At 44.9% G+C, this 27,936-nt stretch overlaps 1 protein-coding gene across 3 annotated transcripts in view; it reads right to left on the bottom strand.

The window, feature by feature from the left end:
- Positions 1-27,936, bottom strand: part of Sin1 (SAPK-interacting protein 1) — a 136,707-nt gene that overhangs the window by 88,617 nt on the left and 20,154 nt on the right. For 2 of the 3 annotated variants that reach the window (XM_075685914.1, XM_075685900.1), the window contains one exon: positions 26,521-26,629. The gene's annotated coding sequence lies outside the window, so the exon portion shown is untranslated. Of the gene's footprint in view, positions 1-26,520; positions 26,635-27,936 lie in introns of all 3 variants that reach the window. The other variant, XM_075685907.1, reaches the window with a different exon arrangement.

Here is a 27,936-nt window from a genome sequence, read left to right as displayed (position 1 = left end):
AAGTACTAGAAGCGTTTTCGAAACGCTCAAAGCTGACGTGGCGCTCCTCTACGAGTTAAATCTGTTCCGCAGTTTGAAGCTCGAGTAACGGTACCATATACAGCGCAGCTTTCAGAGATAGTCTGTCTAACGATGCCTTCTAGAGATACCTACCATAGCAGGCATCCAGAGTCTAGCATCAGGTATCAGAGAGGTGCGTCCTCAAACTTTCGGCTAAAAGCCCGCAGGCGTTCTAGTTATGTTTCACTGAAAGCATTCAGTACACTCCGGCGGGACAACACTATTCAAACGCATCGGTGTTTTCCTTTTACCTCGTGATACTGAAGGATCGCGATAGAGAAAGCTACACATTCGAACGCCAAAGAGACGCCGAGCAGACGACGCGGTGAGGATGAGCACATCTTGAGGGGCTTTCGCCTTTCCTATTGGCTAACAAGCCTTGCAACTTCCACAGTGCTGCAAGGTACTAATGAGATGGAGTATAGACGTTAACCTCTTGTGCCACATCTTAAGGATAAATCCCGCAATAAAATATAATGAAAGTTGAGCTACATGAATTGAAAGCACTGTTTTGCGGAAAGAGTGCTGCTGAAATTCGTTCCACTAGTTGTATTGTGTGTAAGCGTATAACTTATTACCTCCATTTTTTTTTTCTTCCAGACTACAGCCACAGCACAGACAACTCTTCCTTCCCTGAATCGCTGTCTCGACTGTGTAAGGGTATGTGAAATGTGCTGTCTTCATCCTTTCAACCGGCCTTGGCTCCGGATAATTTTTTGCGTAAGTAATCACGAATAACTGTTGCGACAAACGATTCGCTTTTGTAGGATTGGCACATTTAAAGCAAAGCAAAATAACATGACTTTTGCAATTCCGAAATTGTAAGATTCGTTGTGTACTTGCGCGGCCTATAGAATGTGCAGTTTGTACTGCAGATACGAGATACTCCGCTCTGCAATATTCATTTGTGTATTGTACCTCTTGTTGAGCTAAAGCTGCTAATAAAATGCGAAATAAAATATATTTCTTTGCCTATTAATGTTTTGCCAAAACACAATTGCAGTGCGCTATGGCATGCTGGCTCGAGTACCTTGAACGGAATGGGTAAAGATTAAGAAACACAAATGCGCTGCTGGCACTTGATTAGTGCAGTGGCACGTGAATAGCACAACCACAAATATTACGCGAGGGGGGAATTTCGGTCTTCGAAAAAAAAAAAAATTGGAGGACGCTTAAGCTTCGCCTTCAAGAGTGGAACGCGACAGCGTTCCCGTCGACCCGCCAAGGGGTGTAAGACAATGGGCTACGGCGCAGCGACTACGCGCCTCGCATCGGACGCGGTGAGCGTCGAGCAACGCAGCGTTCGGCGCGACAACGAAATGTGCGCCTGAGCAAGCGACGCACGCCTGAGCCTTAGAAACAGCTCGTTTCTAAGGCAACACCGCGTTCACTAGAGGCGCTTTTATACCGCTTTGAAGCATCGAACTCGTGGCTCAGTGGTAACGTCTCCGTCTCACACTCCGGAGACCCTGGTTCGATTCCCACCCAGCACATCTTGGAAGTTGCTTTTTATTTATGAAGTGCCTGCCGTGATTTATCGCTCACGGCCAACGCCGCCGACACCGACGCCGACGACACTGGCTTTTCTGCAACACGAGCTCCTTAACGCTATCGCGTTAAAAAACGTTCTACGATTATACTTGCTGTCACGAGCACGAATATAATGTGAAGCGCGCTTCTGCGGCTGGAAATTTAGGCGGTGGGAGAGAGAGAGAGAGAGAGATGTAATTTGAGTACAGGTATCAGACACAAAAAGAAATTGCCACAGCAAGAAGAGCGAGGCTGAAAACCACAGCTGTTAGGACAAAACAGACTGCAGCAGCAAACACAAGACTGCGCGTTTCTTCTTGCGTTTGCCGAGTAAATCGCGCGCTCGTCGAGCGCGTAGTAGCAACACCACCTAGAACAAGTGAAAGCCGCAGCACTGCCGCCGTGACGTCACGGGGTGGCCACGAACGCGTGTCGGAGATTTAGCGTGGCGCTTCTGACGGAACTACATGGATTTACGGTCGCAGTAACTTTGCCTCAGGAAGCATATTGACGCTATTTCCATTTATCGAGGTGAACAAACTTACGGTTAATACTTCGTCTAAAACATAAGCAAAGAACAGGGGAAAGATGCGAACGACATTACCATTTTGGTTCCAGCAAGTGGCCTTTCGCGAGGGCAAATACTGGGCAGGTACATGCGGCGGAACATTTTTATTGCTTATGCTTTTTTTCGGTATTAACAGTGACGCATTTTCTCATCGTTTCGAGTTTTTTTTTTCTTAGATTTAGCAGCGGCATCCACAGTCTTAGTGTTCGTTCGGGAAGAAAAGTGTTTAGCAGTACATTTGTACTGCACCACAGCACATGTCCGAGAACCACTTCACTTGTACGCCCGTCATCACCGGTGTCAAAATCGGATGTGTCGTCGCTGGTTAGCAACATTAAGGTAAGGTGCGTCACTACCTCACGCTGGTTGTGCATTTAGAAAGTGCTGTCTTCGATAGCTCTTCTACAACAGCGTAGTTATAAATGAAATGAAATTAAATTATGGGGTTTTACTTGCCAAAACCACTTTGATTATGAGCCACGCTGTAGTGGGGGCCTCCGGAAATTTGGACCACCTGGGGGTCCTTTAACGTGCACCTAAATCTAAGTATACGGGTGTTTTCGCCTTTCGCCCCATCGGAATGGGGCCGCCATGGCCGGCATTCGAGCCCGCGACCTCGTGCTTAGTAGCCCAACACCCTAGCCACTAATCAACTTCGGCGGGTAGCGTAGTTATTGCTACAGCACACACATCGTTGGGTGTGCCAGCCGACCTCTGTCTAGCACTCTGATGAGATAATAGTGCCTTTCAGCAATGGAGACGCCCATTTCTTTGTATCCCTGCTTTTCTTTTTTTTTTGTTGGATTGGAACTTCTTCGAAGTTGCGCAAACGGAGTATTCCGCCACCACGTTGACCAAAACCGGTATGATGTCTTTGATCTTCGAGAGCGCCTTTCGAGTCCCCACGACGTTACAGCGAGTAGCATTATGAAACATAGTTCCAGTGCACATTTGGACACGGACGAGGAGAGAAAGACAACACGAACGCCAGTTTTTTTTTTTCTCTCCTCGTCCGTGTCCAAATGTGCGCTGGAACTATGTTTCATAATGCTAATCATAACCAACTAGCCCAGCTGTCCATACTTACAGCGAGTAGTTGCCTGCTTTGTTACCATGTGAAGGTCCTGCCATGGTTCATCAACGCTACAACTAGCAGCTGTGGCAGTCTCGTCGGTAGCGTGCTCTGCAGCCGCAAGTTATTTTCATATTAATATACTGTCTTATTTACACGTGATATTGTGCACCAGCTAACTGCCTGTATTTGGCAAAGCGATCTTCTAATGAATCGGTTTGAATTTTCCCCAGCAGAACGTAGGTCAAGTTGAGCTCATCAGGGCAGTATCTCGTGAATTCAATAAAGCCCTGTATTGTTTGGTGAAGGGTGTTACGGTTGGAGTGTAACCCCCCGGGCAAAAAGGATGCTCCACCACCATGCCTCATCGAAACGAAGGATGGGTTCCTAATTTGCCATGGTTGTCTCGAGTGGATGACCGGTCTGGCAGGGCCCCGCAGTGCTTACAGGCCCCTTTGTGTGTGTGCATGAAAACCCTTTCCGCGAACCAGACAGGACCCCCGGGCTGCCGCCAGCGGAGGCACGCTCGTGAAGACGTCAACTGGGACAATGGATCAGCCGCCTATCCACAACCAGACGCCCTTTCCACGAAGTGTCAAGCTCTACAGGAGAACTTCGGCGAACCAACGTCGCCTAGAAGAAAGGATAAGCGCCTACGATCTTGGACCTACTGGTTGCCACCTGCAGAGGCGGGCTCGTGAAAGGTCGCCGGGTGAGTGGGTGCCGCCGCCAAGCTCCGTGGAACTCAGTGCATATCACGTGACGTTGACGTGAGCAAGATCCCGCCTGCGACTTTAGAGGGCCTATTTAAAGGGCCCCGCAATGTACTTTTTCACTTCATTCTCTTCCTGTCATCTTTCACCAACCATTGAATAAACGGCGCAAGTTTCGCACTAGCCATCGTCTCGTCTTTGCCTGGTCGCCATGGTCTGCCGGACGCCTGCATCCCGCCGACAACGCCACGCTACCCAATAGTAACGTCGGTCGAGCTTCGATAAACAGGCGTCGCAACACCACGGCAGCGGTGGGATACGCTACCCTGGAGAACGCAACAAGGGAGGCATGGGTCCCTTTCGTTAGCTTCTTGCTGTTGTAGCTCATCCTTCTTTCCTTCCACGGTTCTGACCAATCAAGGAGTTTGTAGAGGAAATTGATCTTTGTATCATCCAACTAAAACACCGGTTCTTGATACTGGTCTCTCGGTCGGTCTGTTCGCGCGGTATTTTCACGTTTGCAACCTTCAACCATTTCAAGACACCCTCAATAAACGTCGCCTTTCCTTCTATATGGACGTGTTCTCCGTGCCAAAGGCTCGGAGAACACGTCCATTTAACAGTGTAACGGGGGGAACAGTGTAGTTATATATTTGCAAGGCAAGTTTCACATTCTCTTTCTCAATGTCCAAGGAAAGAAGATTTTTTTTTTTGTGTGTAAAGTGTAAGCATACTTGAGAAGTTGTCAAAGTTCAACACTGTAAACACCTCTGGTAGTTTGAAAAGACGTTCTGCGAACAACATATTAAAAAGCGCGAAGACCAACCGTGATTAAAAGAATCTGACATAATTCCGGAGTGCTGAAAAGAAGTGAATACTTGTTGCACAGATTATTCTCCTGAGGAAACATGAGCAGACGCACCTTGCATCCTAGGTCATAATTGCCCTGACAGTTGTTGTACAGTTGTTGGTGTTGTATACAACACATGCTAGAATTAGCGATGTTAGTGCCGCACCATTACTGAAATTCGAGCACCTTTTAAGTCACGCTGCGAGAAGGGCAGTGACGGCATTTAGGAAAGCACGAGAAATGGCATACAATTTGATCCAAGGAGTGACTTGACTCAACTAACGGCGGAAGTGACTGCAGGCACATTCCGGAATTTCAATCAAGCCTACTGTGCACAGTGTCTGACGAGCCACGACAGCAGAGCCACGATCGCGATGGCATGCAAACACATTACTAGCGTGCCACCGCACCCATGCACAAGCACGACGTCTTGGAGAGACGCGTTCTTTCGATCGCCGCCGGTTGATGACGCACAGTCGCAGACTTCGGGCGGCGCTGCTGCCTCAACTTGGTGTGTTGATAGTAGACACGCGGTATGGCCCTCTCCCCCTCAATACCCTCGCGCATCAACCAAACCGCTGCCGTGACAGCAGACTTGACGTTCTTTTTTTTTTTTTCTCTCTTCTTTCGCAGAAGCTTGGCCTACCAGGTTTCAGAGGAGAAACTGGCGCTCGTGGAGTAATTTCCGTTTGCCTGGGTGTATACTATCTTACATAGCCGTGGTACCTCCGCATTTTCTCAAATCGAAGCACTCAGCCACCTCTGGAGAAAATACCCCGCCTCACCTCCAGAAAAAAAAAATATAATGTACGAGAAGGCAAATCTCCTGCTCCTTTTCAAGTGCGCGCCATCAGTGTTCGAGACGATGTCATGGCGAAACGTTTTGAGAGGTGCGACATGAACTCGAAAACAGGCTCGACAGCATGGAAGGTAAATTTGTCATTAGAAAACAGCAGCAGTAATGGGTGGGGTTTTAACGCCCCAAAAACTGCACAGTGAACTATGAAGGACGCCGTGGTGGAGAGCTTACTATTGAATGTTAAACACATGCATGAGGCTCTTTAACGAGCACTTTAATCTAGGCACACGAGCGTTTTTTTTTTCTTTTTGCATTATTTCCCCGCCGTAATGTTGCCGCCACAGCAGAGTATTGAACTAGCCACCATATGCTCAACAGTAGAACGCCATAAAAGCAACAGAAGCTGCAGATCGAGCAGCGACACGAAATACTCCATGTGAAGTGAAAGCGCAAGGTGAATGAAAGGCGGTGATGACGAGGGAGGCGGAGCTTCCGCACGTGTTACCACGCGAAGTAGTCCGCCAGCGTTTGCCTGCCGGATGATCGGCGAACCAATGGGAACGGCCGTCGTTTAAAGGGACACTAAAGCGAAAAATGATTTATTCTGCATCAGTAAATTACCGTTCTACAACACCAAAAACACCACTCTTACAACGATAAGACGTTTAGTAAGCCAGAAAAAGCGCAAGAACGAAATACGGGTGGCGACGCCTACTTAAGTTCCCGCACCTGGGGGCTGTGACGTCTTAGATTTTGATGGCATTTTCTAGGGCCTACTAATTATATATAGCGGTACAGATTGACTACACTGTGTTATAAAGGAACCAAGTATTAAACACGGCAAGTTTCGGGAACTTTTATTCAGCCAACGCGGCCCAACTGCGAAAACATACTTTGGAATCCCTGACGTCACGCTGACGTACCGGCGCTGGGGTTTCGGCGCGAAATTCAAATACTGATACTTGGACCTTCATTTTTTCATCTAACAATCAAACAAGTTTTTTAAAATGACTGCCTGCAGGGCTCTCAAACAGTGCTTCATTAGTCGAAACAGATTTATTGTTTCGCTTTAGTGTCCCTTTAACTATGGCGGTGGCGCAATTTACCTAGAGTGGTCTCGAGCACACTCTTACGTTTTTGCTGCTTACTGACAAAAAAAAAAAATAAAGAAATGTACACCAATAAAAGAGCAGCAGTACAGCATACTTCTGCTTGCAGAACTATACCCTGCGGCAATGCCGTACTATGATCGCCTAGCACCTGGTGAGGGTTGTCGCTACACCATGAATGCTGACTCTGACCCTACGTAACTGGCGCCACCATAGACGACGGCCGTTTTGTGGTCATCTGGCACGCACAGAAGGACGCGCCTGCATGTATCGGAAGTTTCTCGAATATTATCGATGTTTCCACCCCTTGTCTGATGTCACAGAACCTTGTGTAATCTGACTGTACGAGCCACGCGAATTGTGTATACTCTCGGACAACTTTCTGTAGGGAAAGCTGCGGGGGCGGAGGTTCTGGACATGTGTTACTGCGCCAAGTAGTCCGCCGGCGTTTGACAGTGCTTTTCGTTGCTCGTAACGGAGCTGAATCGACGCATCTTTCACGCGCGACGGTTTCGCGTTTGCCCTGACACGGAAGGGAAAAGCCGCAAAATAAGTAAACTTTCACATTCATTGGTGTGTTTTGCCTCATTTAACTGTTGCTAATAAGGTGTTTACGTTTTCGCTTCTCCAGCTTAAACTAACGTGGATGAAAACGCGGGACTCTTTTCAGAAACGCTCGCACTTGTGCGCGCTTTGTCTCCGTGGCTTTCCCTTCATAGTCAGAGAAAATTGTCCGCGAGTATAATAATGCTTGTTTAAAAAAAAAAAATCCAACAAATAGCACAACTATGCTATATTTTGCAGTCAAGGCAGAGCAAAGTAACGTTCGGAACGATGAATGAGGACGGACACCGCACTGCTGAATTTTGTCGTCTCGCATGTGCTTATATGCACGGCTTTCGCGTACATAATCTAGTCCTCGCCAGCCCTCCCATTCAGTATATCTTTTTCTCTGCCTGCTTCGAATCTACATATGTGTTCTTTCGAAATTCGGTCATTAGGCGAAGGAAAAAAAGAAAAGTGCACATAGCTCAATAAAACTTATTTCTAGTGCGAGCAGCACGTTTTCTTGTAAAAAAGCTCGACCAAGTGCCACGAGAGAATTTTTCACGAATAAAGACAAACAACATCTTTAGTCCTCCTCCTAAGAAATCATGCTGCAGCAAATTAATCGTGCAAGTGAAATTAAAAAAAAAAAAAAAAGAAAGGAAAGCGAAGGCGCACGCCGCAGACAGGCCGTCTTAGCAGTCGGGGAACCGAAGGGCAACAGGGGGGGTCGTCCCAGGGACACGGATCATCGCGCCTATATAGGATGACAGCGATACACCTAGACGCCGAAGGCAAAATTCGCGCGAACGTGCACGCATCGAACGCGCCGGTCAGAGGAGCACGGAAGGACAAAACAGGCTATGGCCGAGAGCAAGAAAGCACACTCGAGGTAAAACAAAGGACGAACCAAGGGTTGGCAAGCACAAAAACGAGGAGGAGGCGCGCACGAAAGTAGCAGCCGAGCGAGGCGAAGAGCGCGCCGGCTGCACAGTGGGTCGGTCGAGTGAGAAACAAGAAGGCGATAAGGCGGGCACGCAGCTGGCCGTGTACGTGAATGATATATTAAGGACGCGGCTGGTCACCTCCGACCTTGCCGTCGTGTGACGAGGCCGGCGCCCATTAAAAAGGATCGCAGCGGCGGGGAGGCCCGGCGCAGATCGCCTGACCGCCGCGCGCCTCCAGCGACGGACGGGTGGCTACACAGTGCTACGCGTTTAGCTACGAGTACAGACGGACGCGATGAGGGAGAGCGACAGCCGTGGCGAGCAGGAGAGATGCGCGGGGACGCATACACGTGGCACGTGCGCCCGCGCGTGCAGCGGATGGCCCCCAAACGCACACATTTGCTTTGAACGCAGATAAGGAGGAGACGAGGAGCGTGCGATACGACGGCACAGAAAACAAACGGCAAAACCTCGACGGTGCGAGCGCGAGATGGCCTCGCTGCTGGTTCGAAATGGACTCACAGGTGCGTAAATGTTTGAGGAAGGGCGCAGAGGAGGTTGGTTGCACCGTCCCACATGGCAGCATATGAAATGCAAGCCGCCGATGACGCGCGGATGAGAGGCCGAGCGCCACGATGCCGAGCGGCGATTCAGCTGAAATCGGGACGCGATAAAACGTGGTGCACTACCCGTGCCGCACGCGCGCCTCCGGGAGACGACGACGCGACCCACAGACGAAGGGGCTCGATGATAACCGCACGAAAACATCGCCATCGACGACAGGTCGAAGGCTCAACTCCGACCCAATTAAGAGTGGAACATTTTCGTGCACGTACTCTGCCGAATGCTCTTGCGGAATCAATGAACTGATGATTTGGCAAAGTGTGTGGCAAAGCTCGATGTCACTGCAACAATTTCGGCGGCGGAGGGTGCATAGTGTAATACAAACTCTGCAAAAATTGAGAGAACGATGGGGGAAATGGGGAGGGGGTCGTCTGCATTTGAAGCACGTTTCTTCAATTCTTCAACTGCGAAGCTTTCTGAGAACCCCATACAGGTTTTCTTTGTAGCCTTGTGCTACAGTAGGGTGGATGACAATTTCGTTTTTCACAAACTTCACAGCCATAACACACCCCACTACAGAGCAATGGAAGGCAGCGCTGTCCAGCTCCGACTTGATGGACTAGCCCAACCTGGTTGACCAAGGAAGAAGGGCAGCTGAGGCTGCTGGACTCTCTCTCTACCTCGCAGGCAATCAATGAACTGTTTTCATTAGTACACAAAACAAAAACAAAGTAATGTTTGGCCCTAGCAACTATAAAGACTATTACATGGTCAGAAATATAAGTGTACATGTAATGTAAGAATTGTGAAGAAGTATGAACATACTGTGGCCAATTTTATCATTATCAGCAAGAAGGCATTCTTGCAAATATTCATTTTGGTTCCACTAATGTTCTGTTAAGAGGTGACAATAAGCAGATACAAAAGGGTCAGTGTTTCTTGCAGTTTCGCCTGATGTGTGTTGGTCAAAGCAAAAGTCTGGCCAGACATTTTCTCATAAGTAATTAAATTGTCATATGCCATAAAATGCAACATTTCTACATGATGTCCTTAAGACAGCTGGCAGCAGCAGCATGATGGAAATGATGGACACAGAAAAACCAGTTTCAAGCTCTAAACTGCTGGCACAGTAAAATATTGCGTAGATAAAGCATACAATGACGACACCTCTATGAGTCAGCCAACCGACTGACCCAGTATCAAATTCCTGAAACATTTAGGTTATGCGAGAAGCTGCAGTGAAGAGCTCCACATGAATTTTGACAAATGAGGTACTTTAACGTGCACCTTAACACAAATAGTTCAGAATTTTTGCATGCCGTCCCCATCAGAATGCAGCTGCCATGGCCAGGAATCGAATTCACAACCTCCCGCTCAGCAGCAGAACAATGTAGTCAGTGAGCCACTGTTGCAGGTGAAGACAAATTGAGATCATAGGTATGCGCTGTGAACAGTGAACAGGTTCAGCACCCAATAAAAAAAAAGAAGACACTGGACTATGGTACATATGAAACCTCATTTACTGTCGTGGCTAGGCATCAGCTTGAAAGGTACACTATACCTTGCTCCTGAATCTCCTATCTCAGAGCTCTAGTAAAATAATGTCTACGGTTTCAGTGGGCTTGCAATATTGACAGTACAGCAGTCACAGAGGAAAATAAGATTAACAAATCCAATGAAGTAGTAGCCAGTTTAAATGGATATGTGGCATTAATCTATTCTACAGTTATACATAGGAATGAGTGCTGCAGCTGGGTAGACTCATGCATTGTTAGGTAGTGAAGCAGTGTTCATGTGGTGTACTTGGCTGCAGGCTTGTTTACACTATAAAGCCTGAAATCATCCCACAGGAAGAAGTAACACATGGAAGTGTGGATATACATTTGTAAAAAATAGCAAGAACATGCCACTTTAACGGCTCAGTATCAGACGCCAATCCCTCTCACATGCAGTGTCCATACCTGATATATTTAACTAGTCCTTTCCTTGGCTGAGAGAACCTCACTAGGGAATGAAAACAAACACCTCTTCAGGGAAATTTATGCTGCTGCATTCCTGACGTACTATACGCTATGTAGTGATGCCACAGCATGAAATAATGAGGCAGCCAGCTGAGGTGAACAACGCTTTTAGCTATGACCTCTGACAGGGGCGCCTTTGATGGGACAAAAACTAATATCCAACAGCAAAAATATGTTTTCTTGCAATCATCTTCCCTTTCCTTTTTACCACAAAAAACTTTTTATCCAATTTAATTTACAAATAGCACCGATACTAAATTTGCAGCTATATTTCGCGATACTGGTTGGTAACAAAGGAGGAGATGAAAAGGAAAAGCACTGGCATTCTGTAGAAAACATTTATATTACTACAGAGCCAGCAGTTTGATCCACAGAAGCCATTCACCATGAAATGGTCTTAAGTACATGCCATAGGCTTCAGCAACACAATACCTAGCACTACAGTTATTCATATAGTGATATTACACATCAGACTCAAATTTCAACAAATGGAATGAATTGTAAATATATGCACCACTGCATCACAGGTCAATGATGCAAAATCAGGGGCATGACGTAAGTCATACATGACTCATGTTTATGCCAGTTGACGAAATGAGTGAATGCAGAAACAAAAATATTTGTTCTTCTGGCTCAAGCTTACGATGTGGCTTTACAATATACAGCCTCGTTAATACAGGCACAGTGCCATTTAGCTTGATAATTACTGGCCACTACACTGATTGACATTGACAAAATGCACAAGAACCTGTTTTCCAGCTCCAAGGTCCATGTATACCATTGATGAAAAACTAGTATTGCAATAGAAATTATATGAACATTCGAGGCACGTTCACACTGTCAAGCTATGAATGGCACATGGTGGCCCATGTGTGGAGGGTTAAAATGCTTCCAGGGAAGAGAGAGACATGCGGTATGTTTGGCTGCAAAAACAAGGAAGCCAAGTGGACGCGTGTACACAAACACTAACGTTCCTACGGGGCAGCCATGTGCATACCACACAGCGGTGAACACAGTAATCTGAGCAGAACTGACAGGATACTTCCAAGCTACAAGCTCAGACGGTTTTCCTTCGGTCTCATCTCATGCACCATTGAGGTGCGACACCTGTAACACCAGTGGCGGCACTCATCTCACCACTGCTGCGAGATTCCCAATCACTGCCAAGGTGCTGTTGCCACTGTGTGGCAGCAGCTGTCTCGTGTACTGTGACACGCCAACATGTCGCTCCTGCATATTCTTAGAGCACTGCCCAAGAAGCTTCAGCAAAATGCTAAACCTTCTATTGCTTTCAATGGTTCCACCTGCAACTGCCCAATTTTTTTAGCACATTTTTCACTGTGAATGAATGCTTAACAACTGTGCTTAAGGTGTATCATCCTGTAAAGTTGCAGCAACTAATGCTACAATAACAAGCAAAGAATGATGTGGCAAATGCACCTCAAAGGGAATTTGTATACATATGCTAATCAGTTACCTTTGCTCACTCAGCCTTCTGCTTCCATCTCGTTGCAGTCCACTGCTTTGCCTGTAAACCATGTCTGTTTGACTGCATGCCCTAGAGGTGCAAGTGATTCCCACAGCTGTAGAGGGATTAACTCAAATTTTTAACAGTACGTCCATCCCATCATAACACATTTTCTTTCTACTAGTGGAGATAGGCAATGATGGTTCTTGAAGAGTGATGTCAGGATAGTCCCTTGACATGATCCTTTTATTTAGCATTCACGTCTGCTGCGAGTTGTCTTCTTGGCACCAGCAACTTCCTGCCACACTGCCTCCTGCCATGCCTGTGCTGAACCACAAAGGACCTTGTTAGGGTGTGGCATTATTCGATTCAGCGAAGCACCGATCAACGGGCGCCAAAAGGTCGTAGAAATAGGGACCCATGAGCAAAACGGTTATTGCTGGCCACTCAGGCAAGCAGCCGAAAGAAGTCGAAGGCAGGTTTAGATATTATTTTTTGTTGCTGTTGGCGTGACCGTGACGCCCCTGTGTAGGAATCCCTGTTTTGTAGGAACCCCCGTGTATTCTCTGCGCCGCACGTGCAATGAGAAGCTTGCTAAGAAGGGAGGGGAGCAGATACTCCAAAATATGTGGTGTCTCTGAGCAATCCTGTGTCGACGAATTGCTGACAGTGTATGTGTGCCGACAGCGCCGTATGGCCGGCTGCCGTTGTTTCTCCTTTGTTTGTGAAAGGACAATAGAGGCCCGCCACAGACTCAAGGGTGTGTGGTGCAATACAAGTGCCCGTATATAGTACAATCACCCGTTCCCTCACCCCTAATTAAAAAAGCGCGGCCAAGACCTTGGGAGGAGCCGGGATACAATTGGGTGAACTTGATTGGATCGTCACCAATATCTGCCATTCCCCCAACACAGGGAACTAGGGATAGGAGAAGTTATTTAAACGCAGGTTTTAGGCTGAGCTAAGCAGTCTAGAAGCTGAGCCTACAATCTCCTGAGAAGCGTCAAGGAGCTAGTGCCATCCAGTATTGCCTGGGCCGCCTAGCTGCATCTGAACTGCGACTTACTAATTGATGTAAGAGACGACAAACCAACATCTGCAATGAAGCTCACGGTAGTTCCCCAAAAGTTAGCTCAACCTGCTCGAGGGAAGACGTCAGACCTAGACTCCCTGGAAGCCCAGCCCAGCAATCGCATCCACCACGACGAGATGGCTTGCCAACGTTCTTCGGGAAAGCTCTGCCGTCAACTCCACGCTTTATGGACTTGCTGCTGCTGCCCGGCCATGCGTATGCCATCATTTGTTTTCTTTTGAACTCTGTTTAGTTGACCACCGTTAAGTGTGTTTTGTGTAGTGTTAATTTCTATATTTACTGTTAACTGTTTGTTGTATTTCTTTTGCCTTCATCATCGATCTAAATTAAGTGCATGTGTGTTAGTGTTCTTCTGTTTTTTGTGTTTTGTTTGAATTGTGTGCCATTGTCAGTCAATAAATGAATTTTTTCTTTCTTTCTCCCGACTCTGACTCCTTCGCTGTGTTCCTTGAGTACGGAACGACCAACCGGCTTGTATACACCGTTGACTACTTCGTGCCAACGGCAAACGGGTGACAAGCCGTGACATACCAATTTCTTGACAAGTCGAGAGAATGAGGTCTAACGTAGAATCTTTTCATTTCTCTCTCTTTTTTTTTTAATGCGACTTGCATTCTTTGGGACCTTTACCCAGTTTATGGTATGTTCTGTTGTCTGTATCTAACCTATTTCATGCCAACTTGGGCCACTGGGTAGTCTATGGTCTAATGTGTAGAGCATCGGGCTGCTGAGCTGAAGAAGCTGGGTCCTAAACCAGCCGTCGGACTAACTTGGGTCACTGGGTGTGTGTCACTCTTCAATAAACCTGTTTTATGCCACCCTGTGTCACTAGGTATGTGCTACTTGGTATGTGCTGCTCATCAATGCAAAAAAAAAAAAAAATAGTCCTTTAGAATTTTTTCAGTACTGGGTGGAATCGAACCCACATCATATATATATACGATCAGACAATCTTGCCTGAATACTTGTGTGTTCCAAGTATGGATGCATCCATAAGTACATAGTCAGAGGAAACTACAATCTTCAGCTTTTTCAAAGAAACAGGGAAAATATCAATGCACGACTTTCAGTTCAGGAACATTACAAGCAGCACATATTCATTACATGATGACCATACAGAACTCCTCGGTAATGGCCAAGCACGTACATGTGAAGTAAATAAAATTGAAAGGAATTATGCTGTACTTATGCATGAATATCAGAGACACGTAAGTTAATCTCGTGCGTCAGGAATGGAGCAAGCCTGACAAAAAAAAAAAAAGAAACTGTGGGGCTGCCCTACAACAAAGGTTCAAAACCAACTGCATATGGACCCATGAACCTCCAATGAGGCCTATTCTGCAGTAAGCACAACAGCGTAAATCAGCCAATTAAAGAGAAACCTTGATAAAGACTATCAATTTATATCTTACATACACATGGGCTTTGTGATGGTCCATACTGCTTTGATTTTTCGCATTAATTCAGCAGTGTTCACGTCTGGTTGCTGCAACTGAAGTGGTCTGCTAACGTTTTCTTTTTTCGGTGAGTGCCACCAAGAGCAATTCTGAAATCTGACATTGCATCATTCTTGCCCTGTTCGAAGTGACAGAACGACTAAATAAAGAAAGGTGAGAAAGTGTGCTTGTGCTAGTCAAAACCTATGCATGCATTAAGGAAACAACTGAGAACACTGCCAGTACTCCATCCAGTGTCAGAAATCTTCAAAGCAATTTGAGTGCACTGCATAGCTACAATGAAGACAATGGCTACTGCTGTGACCGTGTCATAAGCTACAGACATTGCCTGACAAATTGAACAAATTGACAGTCCCTTGCACCAACAAGCAAGTGAAACAGAACAGGTTGAAAGAATATGACATTGTCGCCTTTGCCAGTCTTAAGACTGCATTTCGAGTTTTTTTTTTTTTTTTGGGCCTCCTCACAAGTAACCTCACTGTTCTTGACAACCTTCCATTACACCTTTGAAAAAGCCCTTACAACCTTTCAACAGGTATTTATGCTGAAATCACCAGCACCCAAATGCAGCAAATGCTTGTCCTACAATGCACTCAATCCAATGGCTGCCTAAAAAATTTAGGCAGCCCAGGTCCAACGTTGCCTACGATGCCATTGGTTACTCATCTATAACATTTACCATTGTTCTTGTAATGTCCTCAAGCACACAGGGATACAGAGATGCACCAAGAGTAGTGCTGCTTTTCCTACTTGCAATGGCCTCCCATATACAAGGCTACTTAAAATTATCTGCTGACTTACTTTAGTGGCAGAAGCAGCACCACTATGTTTTTTCCACTGAACAATGAAGCATGTTTGGCTAGGAGGTTCACACTCATCTTAGAGGAAAGAACTGTGATAGGTAACTATCATGATATGTACGCACGATAATGCAAACATTGGCACTATAACAAATAAGTGCACATGACTTGAGCTGGCCAATGCGGTACATGCCTTGCACTACAACATACATGTCCTTCTTCTGGCCCATTTGAGCTCAAGTGCATGTGCCCGATTGTCACAGAGGTGCCACTATTGAGCGACAAAATTGAGGACAGCAGTGCGCTTCAAGGAACAGTACTGCTTGGCAAAGTAGCTGAAGACATATCTGTTGAATCACTTTAGCTCAGCTTAACACTCCTGACAAATCGCTGCCAACAGCGGACAGGTCTCCCGCAACCATGAAAGACTAAACTGGGTGACCAGTCAACTGATCAAGTGCCACTGACTGAAATAACGAAGATTTCCGTAGGCAGCAAGGAGGGGAGTGCCCAATCCTGAGCAGATAACGCACCACAGGCCTTTGCCATCTCAACACCTGCACTGAACAGCTCATTGCGTTCACAGTGGACCATCCTGCAAGGGCATCATCAAAGATCTCGCTACGACTGCATGACCACGAAATTGGTAAAAATCATGATCCACAGTGCGGTAGTTAATGAAGAATGAGCAAATAAGGAGGAAATGTTAAGGTGGCTCGGCAGGCAGTTATCTCTCTCTCTCTCACATAAGCACACACAAAAAGCCATGGTCTCATGGCTAGAAAGGATGTAAGAATGAACTATGGGCAGTGGAGTCATTTCCGAATTTCTGTAAGATCTTCCCCACGATATCACAAATACAGTCAAACCTCAATATGACGAAGCCAAATATACCGAATCATTGAATATAATTAAGTAAATCTAGTATGTTCCTTGTGAATATCAGCATGAAACAAACACAAGATTACAAAGAATACTGGATATAACAAAGGTATTTTCGGGTCAGATGCAACCTTGCTATAACGAGGCTTGACTGTATTAGCATCATGACTGAAGATGGGCATTCATTTATTATTAGGTAAAAAAGAAAGGGTTACACTGCATTTGAAAATAAAAATTACAATCTGACAACTTTCATGGGTTTTTCCATCACTACACTAAAGAGACCTGGTGTGTTCTTGCTAACGCCGTCACGCTGTCCTCCTACCAACAGCGCATGCATGGCCCACTCATGGAGGATTAGAAAGACTCCAAAGATGTGCAGTGCATTTGGCTGCAAAAACGACGAAGAAAAGTAGACATACTGTCCTGCTCTGCTCAATAGGCTCTGCTGGAGCCAGGGCAGCATTCCGGCTTATGCTACTAACATGAGCATTGATTGCACACACACTAGCATTTCTGCTCAGGAGCTGTGTGCGTACCACACTGCGGTGCGTACACTGGTATGAGCAGAGCAGATAGTAAAGGTCAAGCTAAGTCTATCTAATCTTTTAATTAGGCATTGAAACGCCGATGGCTTGCTGTTGGTCTCATGTGCCACTGAGAAGCAATTCCTGTAATGCCATTTGAGGTGTTCAGCATCGCAGCAGCATTGCGACATGCCTGGCTTCTGACAGGGCAGTGTTCCTGCAGCACAGCAGCAGTTGTAATCACGTGCTGCATCGCCCCATGCTGCCTCCGCATATTGTTAGAGCACCGTGGGAAAAGCTCGAGTGCAACACTAAACATTGCTATCCCTTTGAATGCTTTGCCTTTAGGTGCAACTACTAATTTTTCATTTTTTTCCCTGCTGAAGAAACTAAGAAAGAGCAATCCAACGATCTAGACTGATAGTATTTCTGCTCTCCCAGCAAGATGGAACGAAACCTGTGGCCAGCACTGAAGATGCTGTACTATCCCATTGACAAAATGTAGAATACTCAAAGCTCTTGATGGACTTAAGAATGATCAACTGCATGAATGTGTATTATATTCCTTCTGAATGCACCTGACAATGTTCATTATGGGTGCATCGGCATCCTGTTTGACAGCTAGATTGTCTGGTCATCATTATAATAATAATTTATCCAAACTATTAAAGGCGCCTACATAGAGAGAGAGATTCATTATGATAGAAAAACTGTAAGGTCAACCTGAATCTAGGTGTTTACTTGGTACTCAGCATTAGGGCACAAAATTCGGACTGAAAAAAAAAAAGTGAGAAGAGTTTCGATTGTGGGGTTGAACATGGTGGTGAACGAACTTGAACAATGAACACTTTTCAATGTCTCAAATCCAGATTGCTCTCATGCAAGAATTTAACAAGAGCCTTTAGAACATCATGCCAATGAAAAGGGTCCAGCCAACGTTCGAATAGGACTATTCTAGGCAACAGTTCATTGATGAACTTAAGACAAATGTTGCAGAAAATTGGATTGTAGAAAATTACATAAGGCATGGGAGCAGTATCAGCATAACACAACTGGCTGCTGTCACAATAGGACATTATTGTAAATAAGAACAAAATAAGCAATCTTTAATTATTCGACACCAACAAATGAGAGAAGTTTGACCTTTCTAAAGCTGTGTTTACTGGACTGGCTATCACATTTGTTATAACTTTTTTTTCTTAGACAGAAGTGTAGCCTGCTCCCAGGTATATTTTTGGGATCTCTTGGGATCTTACAATAATGCAGGGGGGCAGGAGGGCTATTTCCAATGCAACCCGTGGGTGTGTGAATATTCAGAACTTTCAAATAATGAATAGAATATAGTCCCATTCAATTCAGTCTTCGAATTGGATAGACAAATTCGAAAATCTGCATGCATTTTTTAACAGTTTTTGAATTAATCACATTGCTGACTGTGCACAAACATGATATTGTAGCAAAAATGCGACAACTTCCATCTCATCCACAGTGAACATAATGTACTAGAGCACTCTATATCCCTAGGGAAGCCAGACATTTCTGGCTATACCATGATGACATGCAACAACATTTTGTCTAGACATTCGGCACTATGTACTCATTGGTGCTATTTACGATGCAACACGAGTCCTCTCATCTAATTAAATCTAAATATACTTCAATGCAGCATATCTGAATCAACAGCCTTCCCCTTTGCTGACCGGCTAGCCTGTTCTCTGGCTTTGGTGTATGCAGGCCTCTGTAGACTACAGTTTTTCTGGCCCCAGCAGTTGCCCCCAAGATGGTGCAGCACACGCCTTTGCCAGTGTGTCCTTGGGCTAAGTAAGTTAACTCTGGAATTTTACGTACAAAAACCATGATGTGATTATGAGGCACACTGCAGTGGGGTACTCTGGATAATTTTGACCACCTGGGGTTCCTTAACGTGCGTCCAATACATGGTACAAGGGCGTTTCTGCATTTCGCCCCTTTCAAAATGTGGCTGCTGCAGTTGAGGTTCGATCTCGTGCCCTTGGGCTTAGCAGCACAATGTCAAAGTCACTACACCACCATGAGTGTGCCTTTGAGCTGGCCGCCAGAGTGGTTCACAGGTGCTTTTGTGCTTTCGGTAAGGCCGTAATCTGTCAAGGGGGTCTGAGCCACTCCTATGGTGGTAATCTCCCATGGGACACACCAAAGCAGTTACTGGTGCTTTGGTGCGGTAGGGACAGCCTCGGCTTGGGGAGAAGCACCCCTTTGAAGTGTTGAGGCACTGTATAGCCGATCGCCAGGCCGAGAGTGTGCGTGTACCGGTTTAACTAGTAGGGACCTGTGGCAGTTCTAGTGTGCCTACCACAGGCGTAGCAAATGCTTTGCACCAGGGTCATCTGCGGTTGGTTGGCTATAATCGACACATGGCTGCAGTTACCATTCTAACTATAGAAAAAGTGCTTTTTTTCGTTCTGCTATTAATGCAGATGACACACATTTCTGGTGTGGTCACAAAGGCGTACACAGATGTAAATTGGCCCACCACATAGCTGCCCCTCTAAACTTTACATAATAATGAATGACCGCATGTGCTCCAAAGAGCCCTGAGTTAGCGAAGAAACTGCTTAGTAAGTCCCAATGGTATCTTTGTATGTTTAATAAAGCATGCTTTAAATGTGCGATGTAATGACAAACTTATCAATGTTGTGAATACGAGGATGTGAAAACTGTTTGATTTAATGGTGAGAAGGCTATACATTATTTGCAATCTATTACAAAAATATTCAATATTCAATTCACTTCGATTCGTATTTGATTCAGTCTCAAAAACTACTATTTGCACACCCTTAATAACAGATAGCATCTTGAAAATATTGCAAGTGCGACAATAAATGCAGCACAAGGAGTGCTGGTGAAAGAGACAGGACAAATACTTTCTAGCAATTGTCTCTACAGGTGCAATAAAATGCTTATCCTGAGGTTTCATTGCTCTATGCATTCGATGCCCTTGTAGCACCTTCAATATGTTCAAGAACACTGACATCCTGCTTCACACTCTTGTAACAGCATAGCAGATTCATAATTAGCCTAGGCTACAGCTATGGCTGTTCAGTATGCCATAAAATTTAATTACAGAGGAATGAACTGTCCAGTTTTCTGTTTAGTGATGCAGCTGTCGCAGCATGATGGCACATTGTAGAACAAAGTGAAGTCATAGAAATGGCTCATTAACTCTTTCTGTGCCGCACCCATTGGACATAGTTAGCCCGCTAACAATAGTTTTAAACGCCGCTTTCGAGACCTTCTGCGCTGCTCACGGACACAATGCGCTATCGTACATGAACGAGAAGAACTATATTTTGCTTTCTAAGTAGTTAAGATTTTTTTCACGCCAGGTGATAATTTCTGAACGTGCTCTGAGGTTCCGCGATCGTCAAAGTAGAAAGCAAAGATGGCCGCCTCCAGGAGCAGCGCACATGCGTTGAAAGATCGCAGATGTCGCGCTTCCCGTGGGTCTGCGGCTGATTTTATCAATGGATAGAACAGCAGCGAATCTCAGGATGCTGCCTATTCACCGGACTTTGACTCTGAGAGAGACGACGACGCAAACCAGCCCAGAACGTCCGTGGCCACAGCCCCGCATGCCCTACTGTAGTGCTTGCAGTTAAATTTTGGCAGTGGAATACCTGATCAATGAAATATTTTGATTTTTTTTCGGAGATAGTGCCTATTAGACGGTAATATATTTTGTCTAGCTCATAATTGTTGTTACATATTTTTTTTTTAGTAGATGTAAGCATGTCTTTACAAACTTTGTTCAATTTTATCCCACAATCTTCATTCTGGTAATTTATGCCATTTTTATGACATACATGTCGTTAATAAAGCTTTTATGCATGAAAAGTACATTCATTCTGCTTTTTGTTTATGTATTAATAAAATATTTAATGCAGTATTTCCTTCAGAAAAAAAATCTGGCGTAACCAACAAAAAACACATTTTCCACATGGTAGGGAAAGAGTTAGAATATATAGTGGCACAAACAATTACTGATGATCTTGGCGATATGCCCTTTGTAGTGACCAAATAATGGGAAACCTTAACCCCCCCCCCCCAACTATTGACAACTGAAAGGCAATAATAATTTCAGGGGTTCTTGTAGATTTTGACGACACAGCAGGGCAGTGCAATTCCCTGGCCCTTTTCAAATGAAATGTATGGTTACGCTTTAAAGGGAACCTCGCCAGGTCTGGCCATTATGAGCTGACAAGCACAGATCATACAACGTTAGCCAACGATCGTGTTTGCAAATAATTGCATCGCTACGCGCTGCAGAAAGGTCTGAAATTTCAATCCAGATGCCGTTTTCCCTTCTCCTCGCGGCCGCTGCATTCCAAGCCGGACGGCGACGCACTCGCGTCCCTGCACACTCGGGTCCGCAGGGTGACATTGCTCCTGGTGACACGTGACTTCGAGAATTATTCAAGGCACCATCTGTTATTTGTGTGATGAGTTGCTTGAATTGACGAATTGAAGTTTAGAGAAATAATACAACCCAAAAACGGAATGTCTGCATGCTTTTTGTTTTACTTCGCACGGAAGCAAGAGAGATGTACTTCCACTTTGTCTGCTTGTTCACACGGTCGTGCAGTCACGTGCGCAGGCCCCGAAACTAGGCCATTTTCTACCGTGTTCCAGCGTGTGATCATGCTCTGAGATTCGCTTGTTCTGCCTCAGTATTCATGTAGCACTGAATTATACCGCTAGTCATGTGTCCTTGTGCATAGCGCGCAAAATCATGCGCTGTGCAAAACCAGACAATCACAACAGGTCGTGCGTATCGCCGGGAGAATATATATATATATATATATATATATATATATATATATATATATATATATACACAGAGAGAGAGAGAGAGAGAGGAGCAAAAAAAGATGATGGCGGGGCCTGTGATGTATGCGTCACGTGATCCTCGAGGTCTGGTATGGCAGAATGCAGGGAAAGAATTTTGCTTGCGGAGGCTAGACGGTGTGAGTGGAGCTCGCCTCCTGAAATCATGGGTTCACGGCACTGAAATATTTCTATCTCGGCTATTAATGAGCCGATTTGAAAAATTTTTGGAGCAGAACGCTCCCTAGAGGACACGCAACAACTTTCAGTGTATAAACAAATTTGCTATGGGGCCTGGTGAGGGGCCCTTTAAGCACAGGAGAGAAACACGAAGAAACTTAAGAGAAAAAAAAGGCTCAGCACAATCGCACCCATTGCAACTAAGAGATAGCATTATGCATAGAAGCACAAATGAGGGCCACCTTTGCTAAGCTTCTTATATGCCACTTGTATTCCAAGCAGGCTAAGACCTTGCGAAGTGCCTTGCTCATCAGCATGTACAAGTACAAAAGCCTTTCCTGTTAACACATTGGCTGCAAAAGCTAGTGAATCACTGCAGCATGAGAACAGGGATGAACAGGGGGGCAAATTCACCAAGCGGACGGTATTGTTGATTTAAAAAGCTACCAGAGATGGTGCGAAAGTCAATATACAAAGGACCAGTTTAGAATTGTTGCCAATAGATGGCGCTAGGTGTATACTCTGGAATAGCTTGACTTTTAATTTCTAGTTTATACTTGTTGCAGAAAGTCTGCATGCATACCAACACTTATGCGTTTAAAAGCAGAGCAGTGGGCTCATTTCCCACATCAGATTCTGCCGAACTCAGGCAAACAAGATCTATCCCGGCAATGCAAAATGTGCAGTGTAGATACAACAGGTGGGAGTATGAAAAAATGCAGTGGCGCTCTTCACATGCCCGAGTGGTTCAAGCTTTTTCACACAAGAAAATGGATCCATGACAGGCAGTTGGGATTCTGAACTGTAAAATGCTGCTTCGTATCGTAAATAAAACATTAATTTGCATTTTCTTTTTTAGCATTTAAAGCTTTACAGCCTTACATAACGAGTGGAAAGGCTAAACTTTGAGTAGTACACTTACAAAGAAAAAATAATGGAATAGAGGGCCATGTGGCACACATAATACTGGTAGCCAATGGGACAAGTAGCAAACACACACAAGCGCAGTTTTATGAAGTTGACACCACTACTGCTAATCCTTCCCGAGCCTTTGCACTGCGTGTGACTGCCTCTGCATTTACATATTTCAGAAGGATGCTTTGCTGGGCTCGTTGCTCGCCTCAAGCATTTATGTAAATTCCCTCTGTGCATCCTGGCCCCAGATAAACTGAGCTGTTTGTATGCAACAATTATTAGTAAGCACAAGTGGCGGTCAAATCTTTATACCAAATTAAGTCACAGAAAAAGGTGCCAGCCCATAACTAACAGGTGTTTAGTGAATAAAGAGCATCGTGAACACAGGCCCCTTATTGCTCATCCCTGCCATTGGTTAGTGCAGACGATCATGGCTCTGTACCAGGGCAGCTGGGTGAAGTGTAGCCAGCCCAACTAATAATAATAATAATAATAATAATAATAATAATAATGATGATGATGATGATGATGATAGCCTCTGCCTTCTTTCATTATTTGTTGTTCAGATTTAGTTTTCATTTTTCAACCAGCCCCACATCTGTTTAAAGAGCTTTCTACATTTGTTACATTTGGTGGCACTGTAAAATTAATCCTCTGTAAATCAATAAACACATAAATAAAATAAATAGGGGGAGGGTGCAGCTGGGGGTAGATGTATTTATTTTGCAGTATTGTTGTTTCCCTGCACTTCTGAATCTGTACCTCATATTCACCTCCAGTTCACTTTACTGGTTGAGCATGGCACATTTCATGTGCAGGGCAGCCAAAAAGGAAAAAAAGACAGCGTGGTTATGCATGATTGGCTGATTAAAGTGTGCATTATGTGCACTGCACTGTGCACCACCAAGCACATTTACACTAATAGCACAAAAAAGCAAACAAACAAAATGGCCGGATTTTTTAAGATCCTTTAAGTTGGCAATTTCCTGATTTAGAAAGACCATCCACTCGAAGTGCAGAATGAAGGACCTCATATTTTGAACAAACCTTAGAAGTTTGTAGAAACATTAATTAATTAATATTAAAAATGCAAAATGCAAAAAAGAGAGCAGCTGTGCTGACAGGCGTCAACTGAAGATGCTGCTAGTTTTTTCTTCCGAACAATATTGCATTGTGCATGGAAGTTTGAATCAACCTCACTATGGTATCTCACCTATCCAAGGCTTGCTGATCCTTCTAAAGGCCAACATTTCAGTCAAGAAAAGGGTCATACATGGGGGTACTTGCAGCGCAAGCTTTACAAAACTTTACATTGTGTTTCGGTAGTTCACTTGAACTCTAGTTAATCAGGCCACTGAACAGAACCAGTTAGTGCACAAAGAGAAGTATATAGTTAAGACAAAAAGCACGTAGGACCATATAGTGCTTTAGCAGCTGCAGTATAGGAGCTCCCTCTAAAGAAGAAACTGTTTGCAACACTGGTGTAGCTTTTGCTATTAAAATTCCAAGTTGCAAATGAGCCAGGCCTGCACCTTAAAAGGACACTAAAGGCAAGTACTAAGTCGACACGGACTGTTTAAATACCATTCCAGAAATCTCGCAACGCTTGTTTTGTGCCAAGAAAAGACTTCGTTTACGAGAAGATGTTATCTGAAGTGTCCGAATACCTTTTTTGAAATTCAAATCCCCCGCCACCCAACTGGGGGAGCGGTAATGTTGCATACACCATCACCACCCTTTGCTGCCATCTGTGAGTAAAACGGCGCCCGAGAAACGGTGGTAACAAGCCAAGTCAGAGCGGTGGATTTGCCGCTGCAGCTGCTTTTGGGTCAACTGGCGTAGACCGTTCGGGCATCTTGCGACATCACATGGAAGTTGAATTCTCTGCTACTTGCAGTTTGTGCGAGCTTCGCGAGCCTGCAAAACCAGCGCAGCACTACCCAATGACAAAATTATTGAAACGCGAAATTGTGGGCGGTGTAGAGTTGAGTGAAAACAAAACCTTTTGACCGCCTGCATCGTTGTCGAGGGTAATTTCAATGAGTTATGTTTTCTAAAGATTAAACAGAACTGTACAAGTAGCATTTTATTTCGTCGTTTAATGCAAGGACGTTTTTTGCAACGAGTGCTTGAGTCCTAGTGACAGAATTTAACTGAGGAGTGCTTTTGTCATCCGGCAAGTATTTCATTGTCCCGGGGGAGTCTCTAATTATGTCCTGCATTTGCCTCAATTTCTCGATTATTAAGGCTCTGTTCACGATAATATTGACGTCTTAGAGATTCTCGAGCACTTATCTATCACTTTAGCTTAACTTAATATTTGCCTTTTTTCCTGTAATGCAAATAGCACGAGGATGTAGAAGAGAAAAACACACACACCTGTGTGTGCCTGTTTCCCTTTTACGCCCTTATGCTATTTGCGCTACAGAAAAAAACTGTAAAATGTTACACCAACAAGCCCAAATATCTACACTGATGGACTTTAATATATGCCTTTAGTGTCCCTTTACCAGGGAAGAAACATTTACTATGTGGCGAAATGTGCTGCAAAGGGACAAAATTCTGTGAATTTCAGCCATCTGCCAGAACACACGACAAGTCATCACGTTAGTTACAGCAAAATCAATGCCGAGGACCAACGCCTCTAGAAATACTACAGCATCCACTACAAGTGTGGCTGCCTGAATAAGTGGTCTCGGCACTTCTGGATAAGCAAGACCAAAGATGCCAATGCGTCCTAGAGGGCAGCACCTAAAGCAGCACGCAAGGCACAAAACAGGTAACGTCCCTATAAGATGCACAGTTGCTAAGCCTAAAAAAAATTAAGTTAAATTGTGGGCTTTACAATCCCGACGCTGCACACAGGGCTATGAAGGGCACTACAGGCTCCAGCTTATTATGACCACCTGAGGTTCTTAAACATGCATCCAGAGCACAGTACATGAGCAGTTTTGCATTCTGCTCTCATCGGTATGCAGCTGCCGTTGCCAGCAGTCAAACCTAAGACCTTGTGCTCAGCAGCACAATTCCATAGCCAATGAGCCACCACTGTGGGCAAGCCTCATAACAAGGGGAAAGTAAATTTAAACTGAGTGGCAATATGTGGCAGTATACTAATAGGACTTCACTATTGCCTTCTTCCCACATTCGCTCAATAAGACCAACCACAAGCAACAGTGCAGTATTGCACAAACAAAAACAAACAACTGGAGACAGAAAACAACGGAACATGAACCCCACGAATCCTTGCAGCACTTGAAGAACAGAGCTGCGAATGCAAGGTTAGTTTTAGCCATGCCCCAAAGCTACGTCATTTGTTAAGAATACTCAAACGATAGTTGGGAGAATATCATGCATGGACAACACAAGCTCAAAACAACAGAATTGGAATGAAGCTTCTTTCAAAAAGATAACTGCAGTAATGTGTACAGCTGCTGCAGTTCCAAGTCACCATGAGAGGTGTTAAATTGAGTACATAATTATCTCAAAATCAAACTCTGGACAACACCTTCCAGAGGAGGACGGATATATCAAACTGAACAACACATTTTCTTACCCCGTTTTGGAGCAAATGCATTCCCATGATAGATCCCGCACCGTCACTTGTTCCAAATGCAGATTCGGCTCTCCCTAACAGCCAAGGTGTCTCCGTCGTACATTGCCAGCTGCTCTGCGAAAAAGAAATTAATTAAGGTATAACTTAGCGCTTACAAATAGCATAAACTCAGTCTCTCCTCTTTGAGGACACTGCTTTCTGTGTCAGCGATGGCCACAAAAGATATAACTGGGGAACATGGAGAGGGAAGGGGGGTGAATGAAAGCGCACACGCACGCACACAAGGAAAAATTGTAAGTACCAAATTTTCCCACAGAGCAAGTGCGTCTGAACCCAAGTTGTGCAACCAAAATAAAGGCATTTCATGGCAACTTCTGCAACATGCCACACTTTACAACTCCTAGTCCCCAATTCGACTTCCAACGAATGAGCGTCCACAGCTACATGAAAATGCACACAAAGAATCCAACATAGCGAGCAAGAAGGCGAGTCTCCACTATAAACTGGTACCATAGCTTTCCTCCTGTTTGGCACAATGCCCTACATCTACCACATACTTGCCCACTCATACATCTACCCATATATCTACCATGTACTTGCCAGTTGGTGCATTCACCTCTGCACTCAGTGTAGACCCTGCACACAGCAGAATTGCCTGCAAGAGGAGCGAGGAGCAGCACTTCATGGCTAAATAGTGCAGCTGTTTCATTACTGCTGTCGCAACCGATCAAATGGTCAGGTGCTTTTTGAGCTCCACTGGAACAATGTGACAGCCCTTTGACATAGTGAAACATCTATACAAAAGAACACTTTAGGTTTTGTATCAATCTCCTTTGCCAGGAAAGAAATATGGTATTTAATTACACAAAACATAAATGGCACAAAAAGTCATGCATGCATAAAAATTTTAGCTTGCAAGCATTAACAACATTTTTTTTTCTCCTGCCCTTGAAAGCAAGAGTCTTATACAAAAGTGCTGCATCCACAAAATTATATGATTTTCGGCAGGAGCTTGAATCAGCGAAAATGTGAACCCAGCTTCATGTTTCAACACATTCCGCATAGCCTGCGCCATCCGAAATCTCTACACTGCCCGGGTCAACATAATCATAAACGCACACAGTGAGCCTATCCATTAAGTCATACAGAAACCATAAATTCTTGCCAGTAACTGACCTAACTAGAGATCCTACTGCACGCACCAAGGTCAAAATCTAGTTTAAGGATTAGTTCGACCAGACAAGTTAGTGATGTTCCATTGAGAAAATCACTATAGATGAATGGGAATGCAGACATAGGAAAGATGATATTGCAATCATGCTGTGCTTGGCTGCCTGGACCCCACAGTCCACACTGCCTTCTACAGAAGATGGCTTGTAAATGTATTTCAGTACAGTTAACCCACAGCAATATTTA

The sequence above is a fragment of the Dermacentor variabilis genome, chromosome 1, assembly GCF_050947875.1.
Source record: "Dermacentor variabilis isolate Ectoservices chromosome 1, ASM5094787v1, whole genome shotgun sequence".
In the NCBI taxonomy this organism is placed as follows: Eukaryota; Metazoa; Arthropoda; class Arachnida; order Ixodida; family Ixodidae; genus Dermacentor; species Dermacentor variabilis.
This window is presented reverse-complemented; position numbering and strand designations above follow the sequence as displayed.